The following is a 15668-nucleotide window of genomic DNA, read 5'->3' on the forward strand; positions in this document are numbered from 1 at the left end:
TTTTACAGAAGGGTTGGGACTGAGGTATTAAGTAAAGTTGTAAAAAGAAGCTTTAAAATATTTGAAATTTATAATTAATTTTTTTAAATTTTGATCAGTTATTTTCACATAGGGCATATCTCCAATTAATCAGAAGTTAAATGAGACACAGCGGATAATTTAAAATGCTTAGTGATTTCCGTTTTGTGCCTGCATCGCTCAACTTTAGCAAGGCAGCTAGAGTCAGGACCACGTTTAGTCATTTCGGGTTGCACATGGCCTTAAGAGCTCTGGCTAGGCTCAACAATTCTCAAGAAATATAATCTGAATATTAAAATATCTCCAAGTTGATGTCAGCCGTAGTGATTTACCAAGCTCTTTAAACAATTCTATTTCCAGAAATCAGCAGAATAGAAGTTAATTTTATTGAATTCAAATTGACTTTCCAGGCTTCAGCGTTAGGCGGGCAGAGTCTTGCTTTGGTACCTTGTTGTCTTACATGATATTTACACGCATAACAAAAACATTCTAAAATCAAAACGTAGCACTTGAGAAATGTACAATCAGCGAATGCCCAGATAATATATACGCAAATGTGCAACATCAGATTAGAAACTGAACTCTCTTATTTGTGCATTGCCCCCACTCCTCTTCCTCACTAATCTTTCCTGAAAGGAAACATCCCTTGGTGACGGGCTTACTTGGAAGAAACTCGCACTTTTTACCAATGCTAACTGTGTTGCTGAGCTAAGTGCAAAATGTCTCCGTGTGAAGAGCACCCGGTCAGCCGACAGGCGGGTGAAACCAAACAAGTGTCCGTTGCAGGGTCCTCACACAATGTGGCTGAATTTTGTGTGGTCTGGTCAACATTTTTTTGTCATCCTGTTTGGGAACCAGTTCAGGATCTGTTTCTGTTGGCACTTTCCTCCTGTTGTGAATTTATTAGAGCATTTCTCTAAGTCTCTATAGACCTAAAATGTTAGTAACTGAAGCCCAGGGCTGCGACAGACAGTTCTCTTCCATTAGTTCAGAATGCCTGGGTGATGAGATTTTTTCAGGACAAGGAGGTCTCACAAGCAGAAGAAATAGTACTGGCCCAGAGCTAGCTATGGGTTCTTATCTGTCTTTTAGGGTTTTTGCCATAAATGGTCAAGAATCTCTGAACATTATCTCTGGTTCAGAAAAATGGTTAGAAAACATGCCTTGTGCTCTGGTTCTTCAGCTTATTTCTGAGGCATTTGTTGAAAAATGAGATGAGAAACATGAAGCTTTCCATTGGCCGTAAAACATGACATCAGAGTGAAAAGCCCTATTTATGCCTCCCCTTATAAACTCCTGCTTGCCGTTCATTCTATAAGCTTTGGTAGAGCTTTTGGAAAATTTGATTTGTTCCTCCATCTCAGTGAGCTCATGAATACACAGTGACATGAAAAGATTATCTTTTATTAAAAAAACTCACATCTGCCCATAAGTGTTTCCTCAACAATAAGGAAAACTAAAAGAAAAACTATACTGCAACTCAGCTTTTGACAAATGTATTTCTAATATAGTTAATGTAAAATCAAAATTAAAGTGCATTAACATTTCTTTTTATAGTCTGCAGATAATTATTTGATATATCCAAAATCTCAGGTTGAGTGAATAGCAACTACTCTTCCTTGACATATTTTTGTAGATAAAGAAGTTTAGGGGTTTTGTGTACAGTGGCATGTATTCATGACGTAATTCTGTGTTTTCAACAGCTTACAAAGATATAAGATATACATGAGCCAATTTTTATTTTTCCAAAATGCTTAAGTAAAAACAGCATGCTATATTCAGAAGTCAGAACTGAAGGTCCTCGATATGTTCATTTATGTGAAACTTTGCACTCATTAAAATTAACTGTCCACATGACACTATAAAACACCACAGCCACGACATAAGCCATACACACTGCAAATATAAGCCACATCTGCAAATATTTTTTCCTCCAAATTTCAGTCCTATTAATGAAGATGTGATTGTTTTTCAGCGACCTTTTAGCTCACTCCAAATCCTAGGAGACCCGCTGCTTCTCCTCCTAACCCTACTGCACCCCATATGTTCCCATTCAGAGTGAGCTTCTCTTATCTCACAGGGCTCCAACCTCACCATTTAAGGAAAAGCTGCCCCCTCCTTCAAATTCAGGACTGAAAATGAAGCGTAAATCTTACGGGCTAATAAGCACGGCAGTTACTTCAATAAAATGTTACTTAAAAGTCAATAGGCTGCATATGGTAAAGACATTAGGGCCGTTAACAGACCATTGTAAAGTAAGCAGAATCTTTAATAACCTGCGCGCGCAGCACGCAAGTTCCATTGTCAGCTCAGGGCAGGTCGAGCTCTGGCTCTAAGGCCCGGACTCAGGGGCTGAGCCACTCTCGCATTCTCAGAATTAGCATTCCAACAAGCCAGCACGCAGAGCTGGACTCTTGGCATTCTGGGAAATTTAAACCAGCAAATTTGGCTTTATATCTGCCCTCAGCCTAGGACAGTCAAAGCTTGACGTCCAGCGTCAGACCCACTTCTCTGATGCCTTCTGCCTGAGCGGCATGACAGCAACTGAAGAAAGCATGACTTGTTGACTACAGCTGCTGTGACTTCCTGGAGAATCGGGGACCAACCCAAGGGACACCCACAGTGCGCATTTCCAGCCAGCAAACTGCAGGCTCAGAAGAAGGCTGGTGGGAGGGAAATGTGAGACCGCAGCAAAGCACGGGACAAACCCGTTCTGAAGCATTTTATCCCACTTTCCTCTGGAAGGAAAGCAAGCCACTAGCTTTGCTGTGTACGTATTTGGTCTGTTCTCTTTTGCTCTGATTTGACCGCTGTAACTTGGAACACTGGAAAGGATTTTTGCTTTTTGTCTGCTTGTGGTGCTAAAGATGGAACCCAGAGCCTCCTGTGGACAGCACAGGCTCTCTAAGCTTCTTCCCGAGCCCAGTATGTGTGACCCAACCGAACAGAGCAAGCAAAATGTGAGGAATATCTCCTGGAATATCTTGCTGCTTAGCACTGATGCGCTTTCTGGGTTCCTGTTTACCAATAGGTAATTTTCTGTATGGAAGGAAAAAAGACAAAGAACAAAAACTTTTTTTTTTTCTAGTTTTGGCCACTTTTAAATTTGACAGCTGAATTAAATGACATTTCCTTTTACTTGTTTGTTTTTTCATTTCTTTATTTTTAAATTTTATTTTATTTTATTTTTAAGAGTAAAAACAAAAGCAAAAGCAAATAGCAGGAACAATGGCAGAAACAGGGTAACATACAAGAATACATATGTTACAGATTTTTCAGAACAAGAATAGCAAATTAACAATGGTTAGGGCTGGCCAGATAGCTCAGCAGATTAAAGTACCTGCTTAGGCAGATGCAGAGACAGGATTCGATCCCCAGAGTGCCGCACTGGCCCCACCCCAGGGGCACACTGAGACAGTGATTGAGACTGGAAGCATTAACATGTGCCTGTAATCCCAGCATCTGAGAGGATGAAAACAGGAAGGATCACTACAAGTCCGATCTGCGTAGTGAGACCCTATACACCCTGTACTAAACACATTAAAACAAACAAAAAAAGATTGCTGTAGTACCTATTTTTATCATCCAATCTGTTGTCAGATTAACAAATATAGCTATGTGAGATTGGAGAAATAACTGAATATTAGCACTTTTAATAAACCTTACTTTGGGGGGCTGGCAAGCTAGCTCAATAGACTAAGCGCCTGATTAGCCAACTATCGATATAGTTGCTTATATCACAGATATCACTATACAGAGTTAGTCAGAGTGAAAATTCTAAACATTAACTGCTTTTTTAAAAAAACTGATGTAAATTATTAGTACAGTTATCTCAGCCTTGCTGTATATATACCTGCATGATTTTTCCCCTTCCTTTTCTCCTCTTTTCTCCTTTCCCTCATCTTCATTGTTTAATTCTTATGTTCAGTTTCTTTCCATATATATATATATATATATATATATATATATATATTACCTTTCAGGTTTAATTTATTCTTTCAGGTTCTTAAACAAGGGAGACCATACGATATTTACACATGTGGGTGTGATTTATTTTGCTCATGAGTATAGCCTCTAGGTTGCATCCTCTTACCTATAAAGGCCTCAAGTTTGTCTTTCTTTATAGCTGAGTAATACTCCATTTTATAAAAATACCACATCTTTTTCATCCATTCCTCAGGTGATGGGCATTTTGGTTGTTTCCAACATTTGGCTATGACAAATTGTGCTGCTATAAATATAATATATATAAATATAATATAATATATATAATATATATAATATAATATATATAATATATATAATATAATATATAATATATATAATATAATATATATATCATAGTGATATATGTGCACCCATGTTTGTAGCAGCTTTATGACATTTCTGTCTGAGTTGTTAAAATCATGCCAATAGATGAGAAATTCTATTCATCAGTTTAACCATTCCTTTGCAACAATTCATCGTGTATTCTGCTCACCACTTTTGTTCAGACATAGACCCACATATTCCAAATTCCAAACTGAAAGAAAAGAATCATGGTCTGATGTTTGAGGAAGCTACGTTACTAAACGCAATAACAAAATTTCCGATAATTTTACCAGCCACATTATCTCTAATCTTGTTTCCCATATTTCCTTTCAGTCTCTGTCCATAGACATAGGAATCAATTGGGTCTTTGATAAGAAAGATTTTAGATAAGATGTACAGACCATCATATCCATAAAGTGTAAGTACAGTAGAGTGGAAAATTAGGTAGGAGAGAGAAGAGAAAAGCCAAGGCACCTTCAAGTACACAGTGCTGCAAGCGCTATGACGGCACTGACTGGGGTCTCAGGTTATAGTTACAGGATTAACTGGGGCTCAGAAGGGACATCTGCTCCTTCCCACAACATTGTTCTTTTACATGGAAATGGCCTTGTTTCCTCCTGAGGTGGAAGTTTTCTGTTTAGAGATGGAGAGCTTTATCCAGCCCCTCAATGGCCTGCATTTCTCCCAGGTCTTGGACTTTGTGAGCATGCTCACAGGATGCTACATTCTCTTGGGCTAAAGTGTGAACACCACAAGCTTGCGCAGATTTTATTTAGAGCGAATGAGGTAGAAAGTGAGGGGGTAAAATAATCGCCATCTTTCCTTTTCAAGTAGCTTCCAGCCACCTGTCTTCGGTGGTGGTAATGCCTACCTTTCTACCTAACACAATGACGCTGAGAAACTCCCAAAAAGCATTCACTGAATAGGTTGGAAAACAGAAGCTGCAAAACCAGCTATCAGGAGCACCTGAGTTCAGTTGTGGTTGTCTAAAGCCTTGACTCTGAGTTCATGAGAAAAGTGACTAGTGAGTTCTACTTGTATCTGCAGCACACAGTGAAGCCAAGGACCACCTCTTTCTTGTTTAATTTCCCCTCCACTATCACAGGAGGGTAATAGCTTAGAGCCCTCCTCTGGCTTATTGTGTGGGCTAATGAGGGGTTGTAAAGCATGATATATGTGTACTGTGTGGTGTAAAATATTTAACACCTCTCTTGAGAAAGAAAATCCTAATTGCCCACCTGAAACTGCATCCCTCGCCAATTACTTCCAGTTTAGGAGATTGACAGAGAAGGTTTCACCTAATCAGGCACAGGCCTGTGTAGGACTTAGGCAGGTGAAGGAGTGAAACTCCCCCCTCACCATCCGCAAATCACAAGGCCTTTTAGAAGAATTACTGCCTGCAACACACAAGTCAACCTGCTCCCGCGCTTTGCAGGTAAATATTTTCATAAGAGCAATTTCTTTTCCCCCAGTTTGCCTGGTAAGAACATTTAGAAAGTAATGAGTAGCTACTGAAGCTAACCAGAGGCACCTTTCTATCCAGGGAATTTTCATTATGTTTAACATTTGGAAATTTCAACTAAATAGAATTGCAGGTAAGCATCCACCAACAGATGTATTCCTTTTCCATTGTAGGTTCTTCAATGAGTACATGTACACAAAAGACCTCCTTCCTGTACATTGCAGCCCTCCGGGGTACAATTACATGAAATTATTCAGCAGCCAAGTTTGCTTTTTATCACTGACTGGGTAAGGACACAGATGAAGCTGCTCCCCAGGGCCCCGAAAGCTGCAAATCTCTTCCTCCTACATGTTTAGCAGCCACGTTCATCACAGTCCAAGAACAAGGCTGCCCACAGACAGCGTGGCTCATTTGTTCTCACCCTACTGCTAAGAGTTTACTGGAAAGGCTAGCTCAGAGAATAGCACTGATTTGATATTTGAACTAACACTACATTGAGTTATAATCACCCTCCACGTTCAACATCAGGCTGATATCAGACAAATGTATTTTTCATATTTGCCACTTCCGGGGGCCCGCGGGTTAGCTCAATTGTTTAAGCTCCTGTTTATGCAAATGCAGTCAGGCGCAGGATACCTCCAGTTTTGATCGCCCACTCTACATTCCTTACCAGACCCGCCCTTAAGGCAGCCTGTGCCAGCCAAAAAAAAAATCCTTCTTATTTGCGACTTCCTAGTACTCACTACACTTTTTTTAAAATTAATTTTATTGAGAAACAAATAGCAATGAGACAGTTTCAAAACAGGTTAGTAGGATAGCTACAATAACTAATACATTGCATATTGTTGTCTTCGTAGTAGTTGTTCATAGTACAAGATGCAGACTCCAATCGCTATTAGTACAAATCTCTTCTCATTGAATTAAGAGAAAGTAGCTATATATCTATCCTATTTTATATATTCTACTTCAAAATGGTCCTTCATTTATATCCCCCTTTTTTGTTTAGTTTTGTCAGAGATGGGTATTCCACTTCCATTTAGATGTTTGTGCATACTTACATATTTAGTAGCAACAAATTTAAGGAAACTACAACCAATTTAAAAACCACAATGATCTATTTAACAAGCAGTTTTATATGTCATAAAGCACTTTAAAATAATTCACACTTTTTTCCAGTTCTTTCATTTGTTCCTTAGAATAATTCATTAGAATAAGCTATTTATTCTAGGTACAGGAGTTTGAATTCAAGGCAATTGCCAAGGCTGAGCTAATTTGCAATCCTCCTACCTCAGCTTCCCAGACTGCTGGGATACAGTCATGCACCACCACATCTGCCTTAGAGTAGGTTCAATACTAAAATAACAGATTTTTCAGGAAACACCTTATTTTCTTCTGTTGTCTTTAACAGCAATTTAACAAAGCTGAGCAAGTAATTCATGCCTTTGATCAACCCTTGTTTGTGGACCTTATTATTTATGTTACACTTTTATTTTCTTCCTCAGTTTGATATTTATTAGATAGGGGTGCCAGGCTTGGTGCAAAGCCCTTTACATACCTCATTACATTTAAGCATGAGACTAGTGAAGAATCGGATTGTGCTTGTAGAGGTGCTTTAAGCATTTTCCTCCAGAAAATAGGAAAGTGAGGTTCTGTGAAGACAATACAAGAGGGTTACAATAAAGCCTATGGCCCACAAAGAGTTTGGCTGTATAAAAGGGAAATGGAGTTGCCTTTTGAGAGGTAAAGAGAAAACCAACATATAATAATAAAAAAACCCTAAAAGCTATTAAATGGAGGAAAAAAAACACTTCCTTAAAGGAAGACAGACTTTCTTCTTCATTAAAGCCTACAGGGATTTAAAAATAGAGATCAATAAAGACATTGATCAGCCCTGGAAGCTCCAAAAGGGAGACTTAAGGAGATGCATATTCAAAAAGGGACTGCTGCTGGCTCCATGATGTCACTGAGCTGACCCCAAGACTAAGTTTGCTTGTTTTGGATCTCCAGAATTCCTAACAATTAAACATTTCAGTTGCAAAATAACCCCCCTGCTGACTCCATAGGCGTCATGGCTTCCCTCCCAGATCCTGGCAAGTCAAACCATTCTACAGAAGCTGCTGTTAGGGTTTATTGATCTCGTTGAAAAGCTGTAAGTTCCTGTCTTGTGCATCCTTCCCTGAAAGCTCTGTGAATTGAGTATGTCCTGAAGTAGGCCACAGGCAACACCACAGGACTAGGGTAGACAGTAGGGGATGTAGAGAGAGTGCCGTGTATTCCCAAGCTTCCTCTGCTGCTGCTGCTGCTGACATTTCAGCACTGTTAGAAAGGCTTTATCTTAAATTACCTACACTCATACAAGACTTAAAGTCATATTAGACCGTGAAAAGTACATTTAAGATTTTTAGTGTCTATTTGAAAAAAAAAAACTTACAGAAATCAGAGTAAAACCTGATCTCATTTACAAACAAGGGAAAGGAATCTCAGAGAGATGAACTAATTTATCAAATAGCATTCAATTCTAATTTTCAGAATGAGAAGTTGACTTTCAATCTTCTCTCTTTATGCAAGACTTTCATATTTCCTAAAAAGAACTGCTTGCTTTAAGCAACTCAGAAGACAGGTGGATTTCATTTCTCTTTGCCATTGCCTAACATTTCAAACAACCATCATCTCTCCACTTTTCTGTATTCTTCACTACTTCTCCATTTTTTAAACTCTCCTTGTCCTTTTAATGAAATCCCAACTTTAGGTGAAACACTTCACCTGGAACAACAAAAAAATACTATAAGAATTCCTCATAGTCTTTAATATAGAGACATTAATTGTGGATCTCCAAGAAAGTCAGAGAATGTATTACCCCAAGGATTGCTTAACAAAACTTTGCACACAGCATCTCATTGGAGTATTAACCTTTATTCCAGAAATGCTGCATCTGAAATGTCATATTGCATGTGTTTTTTTTTCTTGTGACATTAAATACTCTAGCCTCAGGAAGCATGTGAGGTGGGGGGCAGTAGAGAGAGTTGAAAGATAACAAGGGTGGTGAGTGGAGAAAGTTAGCAGAGTCATTTAACATGCCTGCCCATAAAACCAACCAACTATAGTATTTCTTCACACTGGTCCAGAGAGGATTCATTAATTAGTGTTTGAAAACAGATCACTGGGGAAGCTACCACGTGAATGTTGTAATCATCAGCTCCATTTCCAGGCACATAAGTAACATGTGGTGATGGCATGTTGACTCTGTGAGCAGTTGTTGATGTTGATAAAGCTGTGAACTTTGAATCATTAAACGTGCTTGCTTTGTGGTTTTGAAACCCCATAGCAGATGTTATGCAGTAAAATTATATCTTGAATATGTTCCTGAAGCTCAAAGCTAAGAAAGAAAATCATCAAAGAGCACAGAGCTCAAGGCAAACAGGATTTGACAAAGCCTCTCCCAGGAGAGCCCCCATTGAGAAGTGACTTGATAGGTTAGTTCCATTGTCCAGTTCCTCGTTCCTGCTAAGAGAATTTGGCCAGCTCAGTTTGAAATACATTGAAGTTCATAGTGAACTGTCAGCCTTAATCAATTTCCTGTTAACTTTTATTCATTCTTAGCACAAAGCATCAGAAAAAAATTCTGATGATCAAATGCATCCCCGTGAGACTCTTCACTTTAAAATGGAGAAAGCAATTTGAGAACAATTTACAAAAATGGATAATCTTCTGAAATATGCTCCGTGAGATGTTGCTGCTCACTCTCACTTGCCAGCTACATTGCCTCACAGAAGACTTATTTTCACACCAAAAAAGGGGGAGCTTGTGGAAGACAGATCCAAAGCACAAGGACCTATTGTCAGCCACCAAAATGAGGAATCTGACTGGTGGAAAGAGAAAGACCTGTTGCACTGCTTCAATCTCTAACTTCTGTTTGTCCTTCAGATATTATCTAATTTTGATCTCGCCATTGACTTCTCCAACGAGCATCAGAGTTGCCTCTCCATTAAACTGTTCATCTGTCTCCAGTCCCCGAAAACCTTCATGTTTACCTTCTGGACCATTTACCTGCTTTCTCATACTCGATTGATTCCGTTGTACCTCCCTGCTGCCCTGAGCCTACACGAATGGGTGTGCTCTATCTAGCAGGGTGTGCTGTATTGGAGATTACCCAGCTTTGCCTTTGCCTCCGTACTTCTGGCTGGCCCCTCTGATTTAAAGTCGTAGTATAAGCTCAGCAGGAATCAGTTCTGGGCTTTCCTCTGTGCAGTTGGAAAAACTGTAGCTAATAATGAGAATGAGGGTATGGAAAGTAATGCTCTCACTATATGAGAGAAAAAAAGGGAATTATAAGAATACTATAACAGTAAAATACACCATCATAAATATTTTGAAAACCCACTACTATTACGGACTATTGGACTATATTGGGTTATTTTACTAAATTCAAATACCTACAATATTTGAACTGGCATCAAGTATGAAGAGGTCCTTTTTTTTTTTTTTTTTTTAGGGAAAGGTCTACAGGGTGTTCAGGGTCTCACCACTAGATTAGACTCATAGTGATCTGCCTGTTTATAGCCTCCCAACAACTGGGATTACAGGCGCACACCACCATGCCCAGTCTCAATTGCCATCTCAGTGTGTTCCTGGGGCAGGGCTGGCATGGCAGGCCTGGGGATCGAACCCCCAGCCCCTGTGCCTGCTCACTGGTGCTTTAATCCACTGAGCTATTTGGCCCACCTTTAAAAGGTCCTATAAAGACTTCTCCAAATACAGCTTCTCTAACAGCAATGGAACACCCATATCTGACAAAACAAAACAAAAAAAGGAGGATATAAATGAAGGACTATTTTGTAGTGAAAAAAATTACATATATATGTATATACAAAATAGTTAGAATAGTATACATCTGCTCTCTCTTAGTTCAATGAGAAGAAAGATTTGTACTAATATTGCTTATACAAGATATCATGTCTGCATCTTGGACTCTGAATTACTACTATGAAGACAACAATGTGCAATGTATTAATTATTGTAACTGTCCTACTGATCTGTTTTGAAACTATCTCATTGCTATTTCTTATCAAAATTAATAAAAAATTAAAAAATAAAACAGTAAGCAAGAATAAATAAATATTTTAAAGACTCTTAAAGTCTTTAGATATTCTTGGACTCTCACACTATCATACAAGGGATATTTCTAGTAGCAAGAGTGATAAGTATGCAAATCTTTGCAAAATTAATCACTTTTGGGAAAAGGCACCTCTAATTAGTTGCTACCTGTAAATTCTGGGGCCAATCAGTTAGTCTACAATGCTGACAAATATGTGAACACATGGAGTGGAGATACAATGAATATTTCTGTTATAATTTACCACACACACATTTCACACCACACACTTCCCTTGCCTTCTAAAACTGGTATTATAAGAAGGGCAACATCTAAGCAGCCCACGAGGGTTGCAGGCAGTAAGGCAAAGGCCAGCGATGGCAGCACAGGCTGGTGGAGATCTGGGTGGGTAGAGCCAAATGAGCAACTGGAGCTGAACAGGTCCTCATTGCTAACTGACTTCGGTGCTTTCCTAACCAAAGAAGACACCCTGTACCTCTCATGCCATGCAAAAGGTCATCCTATTCTTCAGAGTACAGCAAGTTTTGTTGTGGGTATTTTTAAAGATCTCTTTGTTCTTCCCTATTTTTAATTATTTGGAGGCATAATCTGCATATATAAAAATCATATATATAATGCATATATATATATATATGTATTTCCAACGCCCCTTATAATAACCATAGGAAAGCCTTATAATTTCAGGATTTATGTGGCATGATTTATGCTTAGATAGAGTTTATTTCCATATTGCTTAATGCATAGACCTATTTAAGCAAAGAATTTTCATCACATTCAAAATTATCTTTAAATTTGTAGTTAGTCATTGGAATACTACTTGATGTACTAAAGAGCAAGATAGTATTATATTTAAAGGATGTGAGATGTTTGCATCTGTCTGCACAGCTGGGCTTTTTTTTTGGTGGTGCCAGGGATCAAATCAATTAAAGTGCCAGGCAAGCACTTACTTCACTGAGCTATCTCCCCAGCCCACTGCCCACTCAGCTGGGCATTTTGGGTGCATGTTTTTCTTTTTCTGCTTACTCTTTGTCAACTTTTGCCAGTGGTCTCTTGTATGCCATCATTTTGGATTGTAAAGGCCTCCCCTGAAACCTCCCCTGGAGAAACTGTACTCAGTCTGTTGTGGGGGGGGGGAATTCCCTGTGCTTTGCCAGAGTCGTGTGCGAGGCATAGGCAGCACACTTTATCAAGAGCTCTGAGACATGGATTTGGGTCTCATCGCTGCCTTTCGACCATGTGTGTGCCTTGCCTTGGGTTCCTGATTCTCATCTGAATTCTGATTTGTGAATCTCACATATAGCGGTGTATTCATCTACTACAATTTCAATTTGTTCTATAAAACTTTGCAATTCTATTATTTCTTCTATAATTCTGATAGAAAATGCTCCATGAAAGAGGATTTAAATCTTTTTTACATTTAGGTTTATATTCTTTCATCTTTGCTAGGCCTTAATTTTTTTTTTCTTTTTTCTATTCTTTTGGGTTTGCCCTGCAATTTTTCATTATTTTTTGAGGGGTGGGGTATCAATAGACTTAATTGGGGTTACACAAAAATAGTATTTATTTCATGTACTACTGCAGGCTCAAAACCTCGAAAGATATCCAACCATATTCTTTGCTTATTTATGAGTCTTTTATGGCTGCTTCTAAAATTAGTTAGAAGTAATCAACTAGTTATTGTTGTATACACCTGATTTTTGTCAAAATGAAGCCATCTAGTCTACTCTAAATGAATTAAATTGCATTTAGCTCTTTCAAAAATATTTTTGGACTCAAATTCAAAAGTAATTTTTTGTTGTTGTTTGATGTACTGGGAATCGGTCCAGTGGCACTCTACAACTGACCCCACCTCTTTTTTTTTTTTTTTTTTTTTTTCACCAGTACTGGAGATTGTATCCAGAGCCTTTCCACAGAGCTATGACCCAGACACATTGTCATTATTTTATTTTGAGGCAGAATCTCATTGTTACGTTTTGTGTCTAGTTGTCTCCCCAAAGCCTCATGCAGTAACAGGGCCAGCTTCTAGACTTCGTGATTAATTCATGATCCAGTGCTGGGATTATGGGTGTGAGAGCTGCTGGGATTATGAGTGTGAGTGCTACACCGCCCTGGCATGGAAAGCCTGAATGCAATGGAAGGAAGGGAGGGGGCTTGCTCTCTGCTGCTGCTGCCCCTTTTGGATCTTGCTGTTTTGCTGTTTTCTACCACCATGAACCGCTGCCCTCTACCATGTGCCACTCTGCCTTGGAGCCAGGTGAGTATGGACTGAAACCTCCACAAAGTATGTGCTAAATAAACCTTTCCTGCCTTACTTTGGGACATCAGGTATTCTGACCCAGCAAAGAGAAAAGCAACCCAGTCACTAAGTTGCTCAGGCTGGGTTGTGCTACTGGAGACTGGACCTTGCACTGAGCTGTCTCCCTAGCCCTGCTGTTGTCTGTGTGTGTGTGTGTGTGTGTGTGTGTGTGTGTGTGTATGTGTGTGGTAGGCTCCTTAAATTGCTAAATTGCCCCCAGGCCAGGCTTGAATTTGGGATTCTCCTGCCTCAGTCTCACAGAGTGCTGAGATTACAGAAGAGCTACACGAAGCCTAGTTTACATGGTCGAGATGGGAAAGCCTTCACCATCCTTGCATTTAATCACTAGGCAACATTGATTAGCAGTTCATGCTGGACTGCATAACCATTTATACTTCATCTTCAGCTGGGTTAATTTATTATGTTTTGGATGGTATCTCTTATTTTGATGGAACTGTTAGAATTATCACCACTCAGGATGAACATTTGTAGCACCAGTGAAAACTGTCCCAGTTGACTTCAACATCCATAATTTAATGAACAATGGAAACAAATGATTTCCTATTTGAGCTTTCTTGTTAAAGTAATGAATCCAAAAAAGGAAAAAGTGACTCTATAATCTTAGAAACATTTCTTAAATCATTATATCTTTATTTTTTTATACTGAGTATATATTACCAACATTTCCTACTAACCCCAGGCCCAGTAATGAGCCAAATTCCACTACTATTTCTAAGCCAGTTCCAGGAAGACCCAGCAGCAAGTATATACATGAACATACACATATGTATGCAGAACTTTACAAGCTACAATATCCAGACATTTCCAGGCTCAGCTCTTAATCTCCTCAACCTCGCCAGGCTATAACAACATTTATGATCTGGAGATTTATTGATTTTAATTTTTACCCCCCCATCATAGAAAGCCACTGTTAGACCATTGATTTCCTCTAGTTATAATGAGAGCAAAGTAAAACAAATATATTTATAATGTCATTCTTAGAGACAGTCAAGTTTTCAAAGGTGTTATGAAGAAGTGCTGGTGATATAATGGCAATAAGTATAACAAAGTTTATATAGAATAGCCATGTAGGGCCAGCCAAATAGCTCAGCAGATTAAAGTGCCTGCAAGCAGGCGAAGGGGCCAGGAGTTTGATCCCCACCATACTGGCCCCGCCCCCAGGGCACGATGAGAGGGCAATTGAGACTGGGCATGGTAGCTTGCTCCTGTAATCCCAACTCTTGGGAGGCTGTAAACAGGCGGGTCACTACGAGTCCAATCTAGTAGTGATACCCTGAACACCCTGTAGACCCTTTCCTAAAATACAAAACAAAACAAAAAAAAAAAAATAGCCACCTAACTTGAAAATAAGGGTACATATATTGAATTTTCCCCATCATGTTACATAGGTAACTTGACCACATTCTGTATTTGTAACTGTCATTTAAACAACTGAGTACATTTTGGAGCATTGCATTTGAGAAAGCAAATGTTCTCCCCAAAAAATCAGATATCGAAAAAGGTCACTGGTTTGCATGTGGCTTGCTCTTGGAAGGAATTTTTAAAGAGAAAGATATTCTTCAAATAATGATGACTTAGAAACAACATACATTTAAATTATTATAATGACCCTGGGGAGAATGTGATAAGAATAAATACACAAGGTTTGAACTGTTGAATTCAGTATTGCAGTTTATAGTTCAGGGTCTAGGCATGCGTAAGTCACTGTATCTCCCATCACTCAGTTCTTTCTAAAACAAAGTAATCAAATCCATTCCTCTCTCACAGCAATATTTTTATTAAAAATAAATAGAATATAAATACAAGCTATTATCATTGTTAAGAAACTTTAAAAGATATTAAATAGCATCTGTTGCTAATAAGTTACTGAAATTTCAAGATACTTTGCATCTACCTCTGACCCAAAAGCTACCTCAAGTACAACTTCTTTTAATCAAATCAATGTGTGTGAATGGAGAGGTATCCATTGTTTTACCAGGGGAGCAAGGATGTGGGTCTGATGCAGGGCTGAAGCCCTCATATTCACAGGAGGGCAAGGCTGCTCAGCCAAGGCTCCTCATCCACAAACCCATGGTAGCCCTAGAATTGGCGGCCTCCTTTCCCAGTCTGTGGGAGGAGCCAGACCAGCAAGCTGGGTCAGCACAGATTTGTCCTGTTACAATCCTATGTTAGCCTGTACTGGGCACAGCCAGCCAGGTCCCACAGAGGAGTGAACAGTCACCAAACCACGGTCATGGTATAGGACCTCAGTTCCCCTTGTAAAGTTGGAGAAGTGATAACGTGTCCCCTTAGACTTGCTGTAAAGACCAAGTGAGACAATCCACACAAAGAACACAGTGTCGCGCACGACCTCGCCAGCAAGGACGATGCAACACACAGCTCTTCCTTCAGCGGTTTATTCAGGCTCCTAACAGTAAGTTTCTTATGCTCTCTCTCTCTCTCTCTCT

Source organism: Octodon degus, unplaced genomic scaffold, assembly GCF_000260255.1.
Source record: "Octodon degus isolate 3935 unplaced genomic scaffold, OctDeg1.0 scaffold00022, whole genome shotgun sequence".
In the NCBI taxonomy this organism is placed as follows: Eukaryota; Metazoa; Chordata; class Mammalia; order Rodentia; family Octodontidae; genus Octodon; species Octodon degus.